Raw genomic sequence first — 21,431 nt, 5'->3', positions numbered from 1 at the left:
GATAAGCGGAGTTTTAGCCTAGAGCAAATTTTTACAGCTCGGTTATAAACCTCTGGAATAGGAGTTCATAACGGAAACAGCTGTTCAACCTTAACTACTGTGGTGCCACTGTAATAAAAGCGGTAGGGGGCACATTAACAGTGGCTTCCCCTTACACTCTTTCCTGTTACCCATCCATTAACCAAACTGCACTGCTTAAAAGAGGTAGAGCCCACTGCCCAACACTCAGCAAAAATCACACATGGGCAACTTACAGGTGGTAACTAATCCATTCCCCCCCCCACCCCCACTGCACATGCAAGTGTACAGACATCCCTGGAGGTGCCCTGGTGCATGAACACACACACACACACACACACACACACACACACACACACACACACACACACACACACCAACTAGACAGGATAATCCTCTACCCTAATACTTTCAGACAAGGGGTAATACCACAGGCCACAAAACACCAGACAGTGACACCTACCTCGTGCTTATGTTTTCAAAAATGTGTTACACTTGCAGTATTGGAGAAAGGACACATTAATTTATGGATAAGATTCACTTTATCTCTTATTTATGTGGGATTATGTGCACATGTACTTGTCTATGCACACGTGCATGTGGGTGCCCATGGAGACCAGAAGAGGGTATCAGGTCCCCCTAAACCACAGTTCCAGACATTTGGGAGCAGCTTGACACAGCTGCTGCGAATCAAACTCCTCCATTTCTTCGGAAGAGCAGTAAGTCTTCTTAACTACTGAGCCTTCTCTCCACCCCGAAGGAATATATTTAAAAAGAAAAAAAAAAAAAAATCAAACGTCCCAATAACAAGACTGATTTTGTAACGGATCATGACGCTTTTAAGGGGAGATGATTTTCTGACATTTGAAACAGTGTTGAAGCTGAAATGAGTCCTTCGCTCACAGATGCAATCCAATCCGTTCAGGTGCACTGGGGGTTTTGTCCTAGCTCCTCTGAGACCCCCTGCCCATCATCTCTTGGGTGTGGACGCCTTGTCAAGTGGTTTGAGTCTATGCTTCTGTTTCCCAGACAGGGATCCATTCTTAGCTCTTATTTACCAGTAAGGAAGCCACCCAGGCTCAGATGGGGGTCAGCGTGTGTTTGCCTCCCAGAGACTCTAAGCTCAGTGAGATGAGCCGTACTTCGGCGGTGTCAGGCAAACCACTGTTAGAGACGTCCGGCGTTGCATTCTCTTCTTTTAGGTCAGAAGATAATTGCCACGGAGAGTTTAAGTGTGAAGGCCTTACTGTGAGACATAAAATGCAATAGGTTAATTTATAAGGGAACTGGCTGCCATCCTATTGTGCGGATTGACAGGGTGGTGGTGCTTCCAAGATTTCACCTGCCTGGCAAAGGCTCGGAATAGCCACCTTCCTGCTGCCTTCCCTGAGGAGCAGTGTGTCACTGCATCGGGGGCACCTTGCAAACAATGGGCCTCTTGAATCCTGTTAGTCTTAAGCTGCCTTCCTGCCCTCTTGGTCACCCGGGTCCCATTCTGGAGTTGATAGGATGCTAATCACCAGGTCCAGGTCTCCTGGTTCCCAGCCTGTTCCCACATGAAGGTGATCTTTGTTCTGTGTCACGAAAAGTTCATCTCCTACCCAGTTGTTTTTTTTCACTCAAAGAAATGCCTTTTAAAAGGAAGACCAGTGAATAAAATGTAAACATTGAAATGTCAGCTATGTTGAGATAACCCACCTCTGAAGAGGCTTCCAAACTAAACAAGGGGCGATTGTGAAAAGGATAGGAAGTGAATGAAGCTCCACGGTCCCCAGGACGCCATCCTTGACAGAGTGAGCAGAAGGCAGTCTGTGCATGTTACACTCTTGCCTCCTCACCCAGTGTGAAGGACACAGTCATATGATGGCTCATTCTGTAATTTTTCTCAGGGTTTCTGTGGCTTCTGAAACAAGCCAGTAGACGGCAGGAGCGCATGCACAGCTCATGGTGTTTCACGTTACGCAAATTAGCCTTTTAAGGTAAGCTAACAACTACCATCCTTTCTTATTTGTGAGACAGCTCCATGTTACCTCCAGGTAGCCATTTCAATCAAAGCTTTTCATAAATAAGTGGTAATTTTTTAAATAATATCAGGACACCATGCTGTAGGGGGCACCCCAGCTGGTGGCCCTGGGTTCTGTAAGAAATCGGGATAAGCAAGGCATGTTGGCATGTTAGCATGTTGGCATGTTAGCATGTTGGTATGTTAGCATGTTGAGCAAGCCAGTAACCAGTACCTCTTCTGTGACCTGCCTCCACAGGTGATGTGTCAGCTCCTGCCTCCAGCCAGATTCCTGCCTTGTTTGAGTTCCTGTTCTGGCTTCCTTCTATGATGGACAGTGACGTAGAACTGTAAAACAAATACATCTTTGCTCCCAGCATGGCTTTTGGTCATAGTGTCGCATCATCAAAATGGCAGTTCAAATTGAGACAAGGGGGGGACACAGTCTACCACAGCCAGGGAAGGAGGTGCAAGCATGGGGCTCACATAGCAGGGGAGCAAGACCCATATGGCTCAGCTCCTTTCCTCCTTTTTTAAAACACAATTCGTTATTGGTTCTTTGGGAATTTCACATTGTGCACACCAGTCCCACTCATTTCCCAGTTCTTCCACGTCCACCCTTCACCCCCATGACTTCCCCTGCCAAGAGAAAATAAATACGTATGATCAAAATTAAAAATCTCACCAACCCGTCTGGGAACGACCCACTCCTCTCTCAGGCCCAGCCCTCCTTCACTCGGTCAGCTCTGCCATACTTGCAACCCAGGCCACACACACCTGAATGTCCCTTGGTGCCAAAACAGGCCAGACCCCTGCTGCTGAAGAGCCACTGACCCAGACAGGGTCCTCAGCAGCAGCCCGGGCTGGACATCACCACGGCCTCTGGTGGTTGTACAGTCTCCGCATGTAGGCCCGTCCTTACCACCATCGAGTCTTTACTTCTACCTCTCTCCGCAGAGCAGGAACCGCTTCGCTTCTCCTCCTCCCCCATCTCTCCACCTCTGTGCTCCATCCTTTCATCTCTCCATCACAGATTTGTTCCTCATAGTGCTGCCCACTGCCCCTTGGGCCAGAGCCAGGGTATCTTAGCGACCCTTCTTTTTATTTTATTTTATTTAGTTTCTGGAGCAACTACATACAACATGAGAATGATGCCACCCACATTTCAGGCAGGTCTTCCCACATCAATTAACGTAATCTGGAAAATCCTTCTCAGACACACCCGAGATTTGTTTCCAGGGTTACTATAAATCCTACCATGTTAACAATCCTTATTAACCATCACACCAAGCCACAAAAGGCCCTGTTAACTAGACAAGTTATCTGGCCTACCTGAACCTGCACAAAACCTTAAGCCAGGGGCCTAAGCTTTAGCGAAGCTGGTAGAGGGGTTGGGGTTAAGAATAGCTGCACTGCAGAGCTTTCTGACACACAGAGAGCTCCATGATCATCCTGCTCCTCCTCCTCCTGCTCCTGCTCCTCCTGCTCCTCCTCCTGCTCATCATCCTCTTGCTCCTGCTGCTCCTCCTCCTCCTGCTCCTCCTCCTACTCCTGCTCTTCCTGCTCCTGCTCCTCTTCCTGCTCCTCCTGCTCCTCCTGCTCCTCCTCTTCCTGCTCCTGCTCCTGCTCCTGCTCCTGCTCCTCCTCCTCGTGCTCCTGCTCCTCCTGCTCCTCATCATCATCATCATCCTCTTGCTCCTGCTGCTCCTCCTCCTCCTGCTCCTCCTCCTCCTGCTCCTGCTCCTCCTGCTCCTCCTCTTCCTGCTCCTGCTCCTCCTCCTCCTCCTCCTGCTCCTGCTCTTCCTGCTCCTGCTCCTCTTCCTGCTCCTCCTGCTCCTCCTGCTCCTCCTCTTCCTGCTCCTGCTCCTCCTGCTCCTCCTCTTCCTGCTCCTGCTCCTCCTCCTGATCCTGATCCTCCTCCTGATCCTGATCCTGATCCTAACATGGATGCTCCCAAGAACCATCCCCCTTCACCACAGGACTTTTCCTTCCTTGACTCCAGCCTTCTCTCCTCACTAGAACTTACACAGAACTCTCTGTTCACACCCAAACATTTATGAATAAGTATAATAGGGTTAATTAGATTAATATCCAAGCACTTGAGGGCAGTATAGATTTCCTACAGACCAAGACATCCAGATGAACAAAGATAATCCCATTTAAATAAATAAGCCAGTATATATATTGTTCCTTCAAAACTATAGGTATGTATTTTCTTGTTTAATTTTAGGCTTGTGCACCATCAAAATAAATTTTACAAGCAATTTCCCCAGAGAAGCACTGATGATAATTACTGTTGGGGGGAAAAAAGTCTAATCTTTTAAATTACAGTTACAAATCATATTTTTTTACTTTTAATTTTCACCATATTGTACAAATACATGTAATTCTTCTTATTCTGCATAGTTTGCTATAAAATGCCTTAGGGGACTGATTGGTTTATCAATTCAATTAGAAAGTTGGTTGTCTTGATTAACATCAACTATTATCTATTATAATGAGCATTGCGATGCCATCTAATTAAGATAAAGAAAGTGCTTGGAATTTTCCAAACCTACAGCCTACATGGGTAAGACCAAAAACCAAAACCAAATAACAAAAACAAAAACTGCCCGAACAAAAAACTGTCTCTGATTCCATTCAGTGTAGAAGCAGTCTGACACTTGGCCTTCCTGTATTGTACAAGACTCTGTGTGGCTCATCTGTGTGACGAATTTCTGTGTGAGCACTCCCCAATGCACATGCACACTCAAACACTGTCCTTTATGCCTCTGTGTCCTGGAGGAAGCTCTAAGAAGCTCATCTGCCCCTACACACACACACACACACACACACACACACACACACACACACACACACACACAGCAACACCACTGGACAGGCAAGAGATATCCACCTACCACCATTTTCCATCTCTAGAAGGTTCCATGAGACTCTAAATAACTCTAAAAGGACTTAGAGTAGCTTAGTGCTACTTAACTCCCTTAGGATTTACTGCTTATTGCTTACTGCTCCTCCCTTCGTCAAATCCTTAACAGTTGAACATTCAGTCAAGGGAAAGTTCTGGAATTACTAAAAAAAGACAATTAGATGATTTGAGTGGATGCTCTTTGAAAAGCAAAAGAATCATGCTAGAAGTATCTCTGACCCCTACCAAAAAAAAGTCAGACTGGATGTGTAGACAGCACTAACTTCTCGTTGTCCTAGCTGTAGACCAACACACCTGAGGTTACGGGAGCAGCTAGTCCTTGCTTTGGTGAGAGTCCTTTTCCTGGTCTGCACACAACAGCCTTTTGTCTGTACCTCGCACGACAGAGAGGGCTTTCTCTTGTCTGTTCCTCCTCCTTTTAGGACACGATTCCTAGAAGAGTAGATTCAACTCCTACAGCCTTAATTGCCTCCTTATTCCATAAACACAAGTTAGGGTTCAGCCTCAGAATTGGGACGTGGAGTGGCGATCACGATTCAATCCTTAGCAAGAAGTGTTCTACCTTTTATACACATCTATACTCAATTCAGAACGCGCTCCCTGGATACGTGCCTTTGTAGTTTTTAGATATAACAAGATCAGATTCTTTAAAAATGTGTAAGTGTGTGGGAGGGACTTAGAACTGTCAGCTATGGTTTATGGAAGTTTATTATTTATTTATGTGCAAAGCATCCTGAATGGGAAGGAAGCAAATTTAGAGAGAAAGTATTGTCACATTGTTATGTAACTGCTGCGCCTCTGGGTTGTGCCTGAGTGTCCTGATGTATCCCGAGATTCCCACTGTGTCTCTGCCTCACTCACCTTTGTGCCAGCCTCTGGATGTTAGCAGTGCATGATGTGTCTAGGCTAAGGAGGCTATCTGAGACAAGACAGTAGACTTTCAGGGATCTCTTATTCCATTTGCAAATTGCTATTATTTAAAATTTGTGTTGTAGAAAGCTGGGCTCTTAGTCTCGAGCACTTTCCTACATTTTTTCTTTTTATTTTTTATTAATTCATTCATATTACATCTCAATAGTTATCCCATCCCTTGTATCTTCCCATTCCTCCCTCCATCCCTCCTGCTTTCCCCCTCCACACCTCCCCTATGACTGTGACCTACATTCTTTTAAAGATTTTGCTGCCATAGATGATGGTGACCCCACATGCAATCTTGGTTGAACCTACATACACAGAAATCTAACTAGACATAAGTTTAAGTTTTAAAAGTTTAAAGTATCTCATCTTATTGAAGGACAAATATTTCTGTTATGATTTTAATGATGAAACCCTATTTGAATTAAAAGCTGTTTTGGACCACTTTCTGAGAGTGACAATTTGTTTTTCTCGTGTGTGTGTGTGTGTGTGTGTGTGTGTGTGTGTGTGTGTGTGTGTGTGTGTGTGTTTTGGGGATCACTTTTTTGGTCTAGAGTCTGGGTCAATCCTGAAATCAAAATCAGCAGGCAGTAACAAGTCCTGGATTAGAGGAGGGTGTATGCCTATATATCTATATATACACATATACATGTATTTGCTCAGTGGTAGTATAATCCAATATCTATGTCCAATTCCTATGATCTACTGAGAGCAGTCAGAGCCAATGGTATCCCTCAGGTACTGACACTGATTACTTACTGCTTAAACCCAAATGCCAGTCAGCAGAATGAATGATGAGCTGTTCATCACGAAGAAGCAAGTGAAACAGGACAGCTCCCTGGTGTGCAATAACGATGGACCGTGGTCCTTTGGAGGATGGCTTTTCTCTTCACCTTTGAACATACCTCCTTTCATGACTAGTTGGTGTCAGGTGTCACACAGCCACATTTGCACAAAAGGTCACTGCTAAACTATAGGATGAACTCAACTCCATGTCTTAAAGGACGCAGTGTTTAAAAAAAGCAATTTGTTCTATGAATTATGTCTTTGCCTCTAACAAGTTCACGTGGCCATGGCCGTTAAGCATAGCTCACCCACATGTTCGTTCCATTGCAGACCAAATGAGCACCACGCTGTGTCCATGGATCTGTGTTTGCAGAGATGACCCTGTGCTGTCTGTTTCTCCAGTTGCGGATGAATAAACTATAACCAGTTAGAGAGATTTTGAACAAGGAATCCATTTGCCCTGTGAAAGTACACATAATTTAGAAAAGTGTATCTTGCCAGGCGTGATGGCACATGCCTTTAGTCCCAGTCCTCAGTAGGCAGAGACAGGTGGATCTCTTTGAGTTCGAGGCCAACCTGGTCTACAAAGTGAGTCCAGGACAGACAGGCCTACACAGAGAAATGCTGCCTCAAAAAAGCACACCACCAATAAGGAATAAATAAATAAGAAGAAAATGAAAGTATGTCTCTATGTGAATTGTGAATATGTGTAAGAAAATGAAAGATAGATGCATCTAGGAAGATCTGAGGGGCACAGAAAGCAGGATCTTTGTGGTGCTTAGTTTTACACTTAGAGCTTCCTGCAGAAGGCAGAGAACTTACATTGCATGAAACCTCTGAGTCTAGCTGCTGTGTGCACTTTCTTGAGTTTAATGTAATAACTTTGAAACATAAATTTGTTAGGATGATGACCTGATTGGTAAAGACATTATTTAATTTTTTATTTTTCAAAGCAATGGCTGCCAGAAAGGAAGGATCACTGGAGGCAGAATGGCATTCTTTAAAGTCTCCTGATGGTCACTTTATCTGCAGTTAAACATGTCCTTTTCCCCCCATGTACAGCAAGTTCTTGAGAGAGCTTCAATTTTAGATAATATCAAACTTTGCTACATGGTCAATAGTTGTTTGGTGAATGGGTTTTCAAACTACTATTTTGATGCCTGCATATTGTTTTGAATAGGAAAAAAATACAAATACGCATGCATGAAGCAAAGCTAGCTCATAACTGTATTTTAGAAGGACTCTCAGAGATCCTTTCATGATAACAAGAAAGTATATTTGGTTTGCTCTTTTCGAGACCATTTAGGGAGAGAGATTGTTTACAAAATCCTCTTCAAATGGGTCAGCGGTGTCATCTTTATGGGGGAAAATTTCAGAAAAAGCACATAGTTGTGGAAATGAAAGCTGAAACACCAGAAAGAAATATTGTTGTTGTTGTTGTTGTTGTTGCTGCTGCTGTTGTTACTGTTGTTTTTGTTTTTGTTGTTGTTGTTGTTGTTGTTTCAGGAATATAGTAACAGTAATGAAAGAAGACTGAGCAACAAAGCTACAACCAGTAAGCTTGTCATTGATACAACAGTTCTGGACCTATGGCTGGTACACCAAAAAAGTTTCTGGAAGTAGGTGATTGGAAGACACCTTCTGAAAGAGCCCATTGGGAGATAACTTCTTCTGTAAAGGAACTCACACCTTTTGTGGTGGGGCAGCAGCCATACAAAAGCATGAAACTGAGCACTTCATTTTACATTAAACACAGCTGGAGGGGCACATCTGTAGTCTCAGCACTCAGGGCACTAATCAGGAGGGTGATGAGTTCCAAGCCAACCTTAAACTATACAGCAAAGTTCCATCACAATCACATCTGGCCAAAATAGCTTCTGTGGAGGAATCGTCAGCCCCTCTGCCATGGTTCTGTTGTACAGAGATGTTTGTGTGTGTAAGCAGTAGTGAGCTCTTGATAACCGTGAATTAGAGTCATTTTACCCTTTAGTGAGCATGTCAGGTCATGAAGCAAAATGGAACGGGATATATCTAGAAAAAACATACTAACTCTGAAAGAAAAAAATGAATGTACTTGAATAATCATTAAGTTAATTTAATCAGTGTCATAATGTTGGTGAGTACACTGCTCATGCGCTGACTCTTCTATATTCTATTTATTTGTCATTATTATTGATGTGCTGATTGATTGTGAAAGAGAACGTTTCTCTTAGACATCCCTTCTACCTAAAAGTCAGTGTTATCTCCCATAAGACCTACCATCCCTCAGAGGCTGGGGTACAAACCGACTTCACATGAGTTCTCCTGAGCTTTGTCACCACGTCCCTCTGGTTTCCAACAAATATGTTGTTCAAATTTTTGATTCCATCTGTAATCCCATAGTGCTGCCTTTTTCTGTATCTCTCCCATTGTTCAGATCCTACCATCCAGCCCATCACTAAGCTGGTCTGCTCTACAGGATTCTTCCTCTGAACCCTCCCCAGAAGCATTCTTAATATTCCTCGACAACGTGGTGTTTTTGTCTGTCATTCAGTTCCAAACCCCAGCCTCTGTACATTACAAAGTTCCATGGGTGCACTGTTAGAAACATCTGCTTAGACTTTGCTATAGACAAAGATGCTGCCTTAACATATGCTTTAGATGAATGCAAGGAAGACCAATATCAAGGTACCAATAGATAGTGTCTGGCAGGAGCCTGTTTCTCATAGAGGGCAGCTTCTGTGTGTCTTCACATGGTGGAAGGGGAAGATATGCTCCTATAGTCCTCTTTTTTTAAAAAACAGTTATTTACTACGGGTGTGTTCACATGTGTGTATGTGTGTTTGTGTATGTCTGCATGTGTGTATACATGTGTGTTTGTGCATGAATGTTCATGTGTGTATGAATGTTTGTATGTGTGTGTATCTGTGTGTGTCTGCATGTGCATGATTTTAGTGTGTGTATGCACATGTGTGTTCATGTGTGTATGTCTGTGTGTGTGAGTGTGTGTGTGAATGTGTGTGTATGGGTGTGTGCACACGCATACACACATGTGCCACAAGGTATCTGTGGCAGAGGACAAGCTGACGAAGTCAGTTCTCTCCTTCCATCACACGGTCTCTGGGGATCACTCAGGTGGCCAAGTTTACCTACCTGCTGAGCCACCTCATTGGCTCTTAGGCCTCTTTTGTTTAAAAAAAAGGAGCGCTAGTAATCTAGCCAGCACCCAGAGGCCTCACCCCTTAATACAGCCATGTTGGGGAGATTATGGTTCAAAATATGAATTTGGGGAGATTGTAACCATTCACCCTGAGTGCCCAGTGTAAAACAATGTTCTCTCATAAAGCTGTCAAAGGGATAAAGCAAGAAGTCTCCCCACTAAGCACAGTACCTGACCCATGGCTCAATGTCCTCAAGAGCACAACTTGTTTCTTCTTTAACTACTTCTTATTTTTTATGGCCCTTCCCTTCATCTTTCCCTTAACACGCTCAGTGTCGGCACTGTACTCATCACACACTGGTCTCAATAAATATTGCTGCATGACTAAATGATACAAAGCTATAACTTAAGCCTCTTCAGTGTTTTGTGAGTTCCAAGCCAGGATGTAGGCGAAGTCACCTACGTAGCATCCCCGTGCTGATAGTAATAGTTCTTCCACACGAATTACGCACATACGAAGTGAATCCTTGGTTGTTTGTTGTCGTGTTGTGGCACTGGAAGGAACTGGGGGCCTTGCATTCTGTCACTCAGCTTCAAGTTGGCCTCTGTGTGCTCCGAATGAAGCTATTATCAGCACTTTTCATTCTAAAACATCTAAACAAGAAGAACAAATTAGAGCAACGAGAGGCAGTGGTGTCAAGGGCACAATGGAGGTGCTGATTTTGCAACGGCATCTTGGGAAAGGAAGTGGGAAGATGGAAGTAAGATGCTGGCCCTGCCCACCTGCCCTTTCCTCAGTCTGTACAAAGGAAACTGAAAAATTAGTGGAAGGCAAGTCTCAGTGGACCCTAAACGATGCCCTCAGGTATCAAATCTGGAATGCAAGGACTATCTAGACAGAGGGCCGGACAAAGCTCACCATATTGACTTCAATAAAGCTGTAAACTACACATCCCAAGTGATTTTTTTAACATTCAATAAAGGGTGGAGCAAGCCTGTAATCTCAGTGCTCAGGAGGCTGAGGCATGGGGACAACATTGAGACAGGACCCCATCTCAAACTTAGAAAGAAAAACAATGAAACTAGAGAAATCAGTAAATCAACTACTGATTGCTAGGGAAGGACGAATTTGTTTTTTACATGTGTATAGCCACCTTTAAACATCCCACATTCTAGCAAATAATCTCCCATCCAACATTAATTAAACCCAGTAGGAAAAAGAAAAGAAAAGAGAAAACATGAAAATATTGGGGGGGGGGAGAACTTGTAGAAAAGGAGGTTCAGATGAATAGAAGATAAGAGAGGGTCATTGGAAGGGAAGTGAACGACCAAACGATATTCAATACACATATGAAATTGTCAAAGAATAGGAAAATTTTTTAAAGAGTTGCTCTAACAAATGCTGTGGGCAAGAGATGGTGAAAAAATAAATATTTGATAACTTGGTCTTTGCTGTTTTAAATCAATGAAACTCATGCTTTTTCACTCTACTCTGTCAGATATATTTTCCTTAATATCTAAAACTTCATATTATGGAAAGACTCTGCATGTTCAGAGAGAGAGAGAGAGAGAGAGAGAGAGAGAGAGAGAGAGAGAGATGGGCATGTAGCATAGTTGATAAAATACTTCTATAGCATGCACAAAGTCCTGGATTCAGTTTCCAGTGCCACATAAACTAGGTGTGGTGGCACATGCCTGTGTTCCTAGCACTCAGCAGATAAAGGCAGGAAGATCCTAAGTTCAGGGTCATCCACGGCTACACAGTGAATTCAAGATTACCTTAGGGTAGGTAAGATAGTGTCTGAAAAAATGTACACACACACTCCACCCTAAGTATGTACACACACAAGCAGCGCGTCTCTTGCTCTCCTGCAGTGTGTCCAAGCCTCCAGGAGGGAGCCCCGTCATATGGTTTTCATCTAGAGCAACATTTACAGCATTGGTTAAGTGCTGAGCACAACATGAACACTTAACAGATACTAAAAATGTTTTTTTTTTTTTTACTTTAAGAGAGAAGAAGTTTAGAAATCCATTCCCTTTTAAAGGCTTTAAAGTAGCATAAAAATTCAAAGGCCAAGAGGCCCTGTTTGGTTAAGCAGAGCATCCTCTAATAAAACGCTCCGGATGGCTGACGGAAACAATAAGTGGTGACATGGAAGCTGGGATGAGACCGTCCGAGCCCCAGTGTTCCAGCCACGCACTGCTGGGACAGAGTTCTCTAAATAAATCCAGAGCTGTCCAGTGTCTCCTCATGTCTGTTATCCTCCACAGAGGACAGAGGTCGGGGCGGGGGGGGGGGGGAGAGAGCAACCAGCCAAATTTACTTGAAAGACACACACTATCATGCAGAATGGGTTTGCAGGTAGCAAGAGCTACATGCTGTTGGTAGTACTAAGAGGAGGCACTGAGGGAGCGGGGGACGCTGTCTGGGAGAGGCTAGGAGGAAAAAAAAAAACAAAGAAACCTTGCACTTGTGAATTCGCTCCAGACCAGAATTTCTGGCTTTCTTCGTCTTAGGTCCTTAATAGGTGTTAAAAACTTGCTGAAGCACTTCCATGGTTAAATGAGACAATGCAGTCAAGAGAATTTTCTTAGCCTCTTTGTTCAAAGTCCATGGATATGTCAGGGGATTTCAAGACACACACATAGGCAGGATTCAGGAATAGGAAGAAAGACTGTCTACTCGCTCATACACTTGTACATGAGGCTGTGGAAAGTCCCTTCTTAAGAACAAAGTTGCTGGCACTGGAGAGGTGGCTCCGTGTTTAAGAGCAATTGCTCTCTTTGCAGAACACTTGACCTGGGTTCCCAGCACCTACATGGCTTCTCCCAAGTGTCTATAACTCCAGTTCTGTGGGCCTAATACCCTCTTCCTGCCCTTGTGGGCACTGTGCATGCAGGTTGCACACGCATGCACATGTAGACAAAAAAAAACTCATACACATAAAATATAAATAAATAAATAAATAATCCATTTTTTAAAAAGACACATGACTGTTACAGTTTGGTCATAAATGTCTCCTAAAGGCTGGGTGCTATGGTGCTACTAAAAGGTAGTGGACTGTTTAAAAAGTGGAGCTTCATGGGAGGAAGTTAGGTCATTATGGGCGTGGCCTTGCAGGACATTAGAATACAAGTCCCTTCCTATATCGCCATTGTACACCCTCTACAGGAGCAGTAACTTCACTCTACTCTACTACGGATTACACTATAGCTCCTTGGTACAGACCCTATAGATAGGAGTTAATAGACTCAGGACTGACACCTCCAAAACCATGAGCCAAGATAAACCTTTGCCTCCTTTAGGTACCTTTTTTGCGGTATTTTGTCACAGTATTTGGACATGGGACTATTACAACAACCTCTCAAGATGCAGGAATGAGAAGAAAATAGTCTGATGGTGTTTGTGAGGCAGACCCTGTGAGGGAAGCCTGGCCAGCTACTCTGTACATGACGTCACCAGCACTTCAGATGTGATGTCGAGAGGGCAGCTTGGAATCTATAGAGTTTATGATTGAGGGGTTTCTCAGCATCCCTGGCCAGACATCTCCTCTTTTCGAAGTCTTTCTCTGCTTCTCCTAAGGTGAGCGTTCCACGGGGACAAAGAGCAGAAGCTCAGCTCAGTAGGAAAAGATAGAAGTGGTGCAGCATCAATAAAAGCTCCTAGCATGCTTGATACCCAAGGGCAAGGTGCACAGGTATAAACCCTACACAAAGGTGAACTGGCCTAGAGACTGCCAAGGAGAAGAAAGGTGGCAGTATTTAACCACTTCTGTGCTTACTCAGCCCAGCCGTGCCTCCCACGTACACCTCCACCACTCCAGCCTTCGCTTGCTCAACACCTGCTTCAAAGGAGGAGGGGGAAGGGGTGGGTCACAGGCGATGGAGCGAACAAACAGAACCTCCTGCCCACTGGCCACCAGGATTGCCTAACGTCAATTGAACTTATCCTGGCTGTGGCAGGACTCGGCACAAGACTGCCTGACCAGGGCCTTTGCTCCTCGGAGTTCTCTACTCAAGGTGATTGTTTTTCTCCTGCTTTTTTCCCCCCTGCCTTTCTCCAAACTTTGAAGATAATGAGTCTTAAGCATTTGCAAGTAATTAAAAGGTGTGGCTGCCAAGCCAAAAGTGAGTCGTTTGCTTTTAGATGGGGAGGGTAGGCTGCCTGCTGGTCACAGGGCACCCATTACGTCCCATGTGCCCATTAGCTCTGCGATCAACTGATCTGGCTCTGGTGGGGAGACCACACCTAGGAAGTAATGAGCCCCTCCTGCAACAATAGCAGCCATTAAGAGCCCAGAAGCCCGGTGTCATCATGACTCAATTATTTATCGTTTGCTGACATCTTCAGCCTTCAACTTGCTTTTCAATTTCTGAGTGACAGCTGAGAGAGCACCACATACACCATGACTGAGAAGAAGAGCAGGAGAATTCAGAACGTGCAGTGGGCAGTCTACATATTGTTTCTCTTATGTATTTCAACAACTTCAGGGAAAGCCAAGCCTCAGGGCCAGGGAGAAGGGTCAGTGTCTGAAACGTTTGCTGCACAAGCACAAGAACCTGAGTTCAGATCCCATGAACGCACGTAAAAAGCTGGGTATGGTGGTGTGTACCTGCAATCCCAACACCGGAACACTGGGGAAGCCAAAACCCGTGGACCTCAGGGCCTCACTGACAGCCAGTCTAGCTCCAGGCTCAATGAAAGACTATGGCTCAAAAGCATAGAGAGCAATAGAAGGTGACACCTTATAGCAACGTCTGCCTCCATGGGTGCATTGCCATATGAATGCATAACACACACACACACACACACACACACACACACACACACACACACATACACACACAGCAGACCACATGCACACACATATACCACATACACACACATACTATACACACACTATACAGACCACGTACATACACACATACACACCATAGGCACATACATGCATGCAAGTGCACACAGACACAAACAGATGACATACACACATATACACCATACAAACATATACACCATACATAAACACACCACAGACCACATACACACCACACATGCACACACACACACACAGAGAGAGAGAGAGAGAGAGAGAGAGAGAGAGAGAGAGAGAAAGAGAGAGAGGGAGAGAGAGAGAGAGAGAGAGAGAGAGAGAGAGAGAGAGGAGAATAACCAGATAAATAAAGCACTATCTTATTCAGTTTTAGTACTTTTCATAATATATATGTGAAATGTAAGGCTACATACAATTTGAACTCTGAGCAGCTCTTCATTTCCCATTGTTAATTAAGAAAGAACTAAAATGTCTGAAAAAAAGGAAAACGTATGAATAACCAATCACTAAGATCACCACCTGTTCAATAGCTTCCCTCCCCAGCAAAGTAAAGGTAATAGCTTGCTTCCACCAGCCATTCTTGCCTTTGACTGATAATTTTCTCAGAGTCAGAAAATGGTCAAAGAATCATCATACTAAACAAGCATATGTCAGAAAGGAGCACAAAATTGTCTTGGCCCAGTAAGTTAGACCAAAAGCCTTGTGATAGAACCCTACCTTACCTTACCCTACCCATTCCTACCTCCCCTCCCCTTCCCTGCCCTGCCCTCCCTTCCCCTTCCCTCCTTTCCTCTATCTGAGATATTTAAGCCAAAGCCTTCATTTTATGCAAGATAAGCCAAGGCACAAAGAAATACTGAATGACTCAAGACCACACAGTCACTTCATACACGTTTAAGGCTCTGGTTCCAGGAGGAAAGGTTGCTATCCTTGGCTTTACCCATATCTTGATGCCACCAGCAGCCTGCTGAGGCCCCAATGCCTGGAGCACAACCTGGAAAGCAAGAGTGTTAAGGAAATGTCCTGGGGCCTTTCAGAAAGATTCCCTTGGGAGGTTGTTTGGTCGTTTGTTTGTTTTCAGTTTTGTTTACTTTTAACTGTGTTAGGGGTGGAGCCCACTAGACCAAGTACAAGACAAGACAAGTGCTCTGCCCTGGAGTCACACTCCCAGATCCACACTTCTTCTTTGGAATTCGTAACAGAAAAGTGTGTGTTGGTAAATAATTAAGAGATCCTTCCTCTATTCAAATAGATCGGTCATATGGCATGTTGACAGGCATGTCAACATAGGTGGCTCACCTGTGCTTGGGGGTGACAGTAATTCTTAGCATCTTCTAATCATTGCATTGGAGTGCCTATGTGTATACAGCCTATTTACATAATTCACTGGGAAGAGGCGGCAGCTTGAGTGCTTGCCCAGCAAGTTCAGGGTCTTGGGTTAGGTCCTAAGCATAACAAAAAAACAAACCAGCCAAATGAAAAAGGTGCCTGCAAAGATCAGCAAGGCTGGGCTCACCTTGGTGCAATGTGACTTGACTCTTAAAGTGATAGTTACTTCGGGGCCAGCTCTTTAAGACAGAGGAATGCCAAATAAAAGTCTATGGGGATGGAAGAGGTGGACACTTGATTAGTTTTGCTTTCTATAGTATTTGAAGAAGACTGGAACAAGACTTGGCTGTCAGCTCATCAATCCCAGAGGTCCCCAAGGACACACCCTTCCTCTCTCCTTGATGGACAGATACCATCTCCCCTGAGAAGCAAGAGATCATGAGTCATTAACAACATTGGATTACTTCCTTAAGTGTTCTAGGGAAAAGAAGTAAAAAATGTAGAAGGCAAATAAGCTATTTACTAATAAGTGCTCATAGATGGAAATCATAGGGCTGAGGAGATAGTTTCTTTGGTTGAACAAAAAGCTGGCCATGTTAGCTTGAGGATACAAGTGTGATCATCAGAACTCATGTAAAATGCTAGGTGTTCTGGTATATGTTTGTAATCCCAGAGCAGGGGAAGTAGACTGACCTTAGGGCTCACTAGCCAGCCAGCCAGCCAGGGCTAATAAGCCAGAGCCCCATAGCAATGAAAGACCCTGTGTTAAACACACACACACACACATGCACACACACACACACACGCACACACACACACACCCTACTATGTATGGGTACCCACATACATGCACTTACACATATACACACACATGCATGTATGCAAACATACATACATCAGCACAGCCCTTCAACTTCCTGAGTGCGCACTATCATTTTAACATGTGCATGCATTTGCTCATTTTATCTTCATATCACTGCCATAACATAAGTAACATTATGAAGGCCACATACAAGAGGAGGAAACTGAAACACAGATGTTAGACAAAAAGGTGAACAGCTACTCAGTTCTGATCTGGGATTTGAAGTGATCCTCTGTATTTTTCTACACTGACAGGCAGGCTTGACTCGGGCCAGAGAACACCACAGTGGCACCCCAGGAAGACACGGTTGCTAGAAGCCCCGGGGGTGTCCTCTTTCAGACACCCTCACCTACTCATGCCCTGACCTAAAGTAAGTTTGAGAAATCCGAGTGAGACTGGATGCCCACAGGGATGGAGTTCTTGATGGATGGTGTGTATGGAAAGAGCAATAGTCTAATCCTCATGCCAATTTATTAAGAATTAAAACAAAGTCCTGCCCCTTCCTCAGGCCCCAGGGCGGGCGGTATGGGTGGAGGGGCAGTTGCCTTCTTACTCTCAAATCTATTGCCGGGAGCTCAAGCATTCACTACTAAGATTTAATGATCAGTTGAGTCAGTATCACTTTTAGGAGGTGACTTGGGTGCTAAAAGTTGTTCTGGAGAAGACAGGAGCACACGGTGCCCATAGATGCAGAAGTAGCCTTAAAGAAGGTGATTGACAGAACATACGGTGGCCTGCTTGCCAAAGCTGCAAAGAGTACCTGAACTGCAGTGAAAGAGATGGTAGCTTATTTTTACTTAACTCTTTCAGGGGTTTTAGCCCATTGTTGTTTGGCTCACTCCTTTAGTGGTTAAGTCTGCGCGCTACGGTAGAGCATACATGGAGGAGGACAGCTGATCACCCCGTCCGTGGTAGGCAAGGAGACAATAAGGAGGAGGAGAAAAAGAAGTCTAAGTGCCAGCATCATCCCCCTCAAGGGCTCACCCCTAACTAACCTAACCTCCTACCTCTCAGCCATATCTCTTTAAAGATTCCATTACCTCCCAAATGTGCCGTAGGCTGGTAATCAAACCTCTCTATGTGTCCTTTAGGGTATGTTTAAGATCCAAGCCATCACAGGAGCAGCCAGAGCTGTTGCAGTTCATTTCAACAGAATGCCAAAGGATGAAGAAACAACACATAAAATAACTAAATACAAGATGGGCAGAGATAACTATGGTAACAAAGGGGCAAGGAGCTCTGAGGATGTGGGAGACAGTTCATGAGGGAAGAATGGTCCCTCCTTCCACCCACCCCCTTCCACTCCTCCTCTCTGCAAAGGGAGATGTTGGGTGCCTGGTATTTTTCACCACACTCACACAATGAAGTTAGGTAACTTTGGAGTGAAATGGGATTAAACAAGGAGAGGCCTGATGAAGTAAGTTTCCAAAATGTATTCCTGGGTGGGGAGATCAGAAAGTGTACAACAATGGCAAATATCAGTTCATCAGGGTGACGGCCTGCGAGCACACTCGTGTCTGTGTGAACATGTGCACTTCAAGATATTTACACCTCTACTTGTCTTCACTAAAAATCTCTGGTTGAGCGTGTTGCTTATATCGTGTTTAAAACATGTCAACATATTTATTCCAGGAAGAATTCTCAAATCCTATGCTACTCACTGTCTTTATCAACCTGACAAAGTGACCAGATGAAAGAAACATGCAAATGCATTCATTTTCAGCTGTATGTTTGAAGAAAAAAAAGTAGAATATCAAGAATTTCCTTTTGGGAATAAAGAAGCCTGGTAATAAATTTATTATAAAAATAGTCATTATAGCAGTAAACTAGGAAGCATTATATAATACCTTTTCCTTCTTCTCCTTTAAAATTTGTATGAGATTTTTAAAGTTTTCAAGAAGAAACTACAACTCTAACTTTAAAATGTAAAAAAGGTGGGCTGGTGACCTGACTAGGCAGTTAAGAGTACTTGCTCTTGCTGAAGGTCTGGACTTGGTTCCCAGAACTCCCAACCACGTCCAACTTCAATTCCAGGGCATCCAATGCTCTCTTCTAGGCTCTGCAGTCACTGCGCAATCTCTGCCGACATATATATATATACATAATTACAAAAATAAACACTTGGCTTTTTAATGAAGAAAACTTAAGAAGCTTCAAACCCTCATCTATTTCACCCTTTCAACACGAGATCCTGGCATTAGATGCCACGTCAGAAGCTGAGTGCAGAGAAAGTGAGTCGAATTCTTAAATACACACGTGATCATTATTCTGTGTTTGGTGGGCGATCTTAGCTTGTGTTCTGTGAGTTGTCACTATCACAGTAACCCAGACACTTCCCAGGAGATTTTTGTGGGTTTGTGCAATGGACTTCTCTGTTTCAAAAGTAACCGTAAGTGGCTTTCCAACTGGACTCACAATATCTGGCTGCATGAAGAGGATTCTTCTCACTGTGATCATGTGGTTTTCAAAAGGTAGATTTTTTTTTTCTCCTCAGAATGAAACTCCATCTATAAGGCTGAAATCTCAGCACTGAGCTCAGTAAGGCTGTGATGATTTGGATTTTCAGGTTTGCTAAGAACGATGAATCACTGAGGCAGTTTGGGCAATATGTACCGTACTGTTTAAAAAGAAGGTGGGGGTGGACTTTGAAATGCTAATAAGATTTTACCTATACTTTACTTACATACATGTCTGAGTATAATGCATGTGTCCTTATGAATCTTATAGGTAGAATTAAGAAGTATTGATTTAATGCTGGCATAAATAAATAGATGGGTATTTTTTTTCAAGTGAATGCATGGTTTTTTTGCTTGTTTGCTTCTTTGTTTTTGTTTGTTTGTTTCATTCCATATAGCAAAAACAGTGTTCTGCATTCCCCTGTGACAGCCCTGAATCAGAGAGGCAGCTTTGCCAGGCTGGGTCCCCATCTCTATCTAAGCTTGACTGTTGTTGGGTTGAATTCTTCCCTGTCTTGCTGGACAGAGGGATACAGAAGTGGATGGGACCCCTGCTGGGAGGTGGCAGATAATCCACTCCACATAGGTAAGTGAAGGCAGCAGCAGACCTCTCTCCTGTCATCCTGCCCCAGAGGCTATCCCTCTTTTACTTTGAGCTACCCTTCTAATGAAGGCCCTCTGGGTTTTAAGTGAGCACTGTTCCTTCCCTCTATGGCCGCATCATGATGACTCTAGGATGTTGTAGTGCCCGTTTAAATTTTTGTTAAAGCTTTTATTTTATGTGTATGACTATTTTACCTAAGTGTGTATCTGTGCATCGTGTATGTGCCTGGTGCCTTTGAAGATGAGAAGACGGGATTAGATCCTCTGGAAATGGAGTTACAAATGGCTGTGAGCTATTATGTGGGTGCCAAGAACTGAACCTGGGTCCTCTTGGTCCTCTGGGTCCTCTGGAGTACTCTTAACCACTGAGCCAACCTCCCAGCTCCCACTGTCCCTCTTAAATTCTCTTCAATTCCAGGCCCAATCATGGCTCCCATGGTCATGATGCCTTCTTGTCTAATAAAGCTTATTTCTGAAAGATTAAAAATAAAAACAAGCTAGTAATGATGGTGCACACCTGTAATCCCAGCACTCAGGAGGCAGAGGCAGACAGGATCCCTATGAGTTCCAAGTCAGCCTGGTCGAGTAAGCAAGTTCCTGGTTAGCCAGGGCCACACAGAGAAACCTGATCTAAAAAAACTAGTAATATCATCATCATCATCAACAACAACAACAATAATAATAATAAGCTAAAATGAGAGTTAATTTGGCATCCAGTCAGTAGACAGGTGGGGAAGTAGACAGGGTCTCTCAAGCAAGAAAGTATAAAAATAATCTTATGTGTTTTTTCTCTACCTATTTATTTTCCCAAATAAAATTATTTATTCTGAGAACTTTCAAACAATTGTCATTTGATAATAATTGAATAATTAGCATCTAATTCCAGAAATGACCAATTAGAAACTGACTTGATCTTCCATTCCAGTTTCAAGCCCCTTCCACAAAAATCAAACATTCTAAAGCAGCTACTATTTGTCAATTAAAGACTGAAAAACTTGAGTATGTACCATGCATGTCTTTTTGGGTCTAGGTTACCTCACTCAGGATGATTATTTCTAGTCCCATCCATTTGTCTGCAAATTTCAAGATTTCCTTGTTTTTAATAGCTGAGTAGTATTCCATTGTGTAAATGTACCACATTTTCTTTATCCATTCTTCAGTTGAGGGACATCTAGGTTGTTTCCAGATTCTGGTTATTATGAATAAGGCTGCTATGAAGATAGTTAATCAAATGTCTTTGTTGTATGGTGGAGCATCATTTGGGTATATGCCCAGGATCTGGACCCAGGGCGTCTGCACAAACTGTTGTACCAACCGAGGACAATGCATGTAGTAAGCCTAGACCCCCTGTTCAGATCTAACCAATGGACAGCTCATTCTTCACAGCTGTTGAGGAAGCGAACTGCCTCTGACATGAACTCTGGTGCCCCCGATTTGATCACTTCCCCTTAGTGGGAGGCCCAGTGGCACACAGAGGAAGGCAAAGCAGGCCATCCAGATGAGACCAGATAGGCTGTGCTCATATGGTGAGGAAGAGGTCCCCTTCTGACACAGGTCTAG

General features: G+C 43.8%; 1 long non-coding RNA gene across 1 annotated transcript; it reads right to left on the bottom strand.

The window, feature by feature from the left end:
- Positions 1-1,128: 1,128 nt before the first annotated feature.
- On the bottom strand, positions 1,129-5,324 carry LOC311605665. Its single transcript, XR_014782056.1, has 3 exons — positions 5,244-5,324; positions 2,256-2,368; positions 1,129-1,264 (listed from the first exon to the last, which is right to left on the bottom strand). It is a non-coding gene; the product is annotated as an uncharacterized lncRNA (long non-coding RNA).
- Positions 5,325-21,431: the final 16,107 nt, after the last annotated feature.

The sequence above is a fragment of the Acomys minous genome, assembly GCF_964271855.1.
Source record: "Acomys minous genome assembly, chromosome: 9".
NCBI classification, from domain to species: domain Eukaryota; kingdom Metazoa; phylum Chordata; class Mammalia; order Rodentia; family Muridae; genus Acomys; species Acomys minous.
The sequence above is the reverse complement of the archived record's forward strand: the minus strand, read 5'-3'. Positions and strand labels throughout refer to the sequence as shown.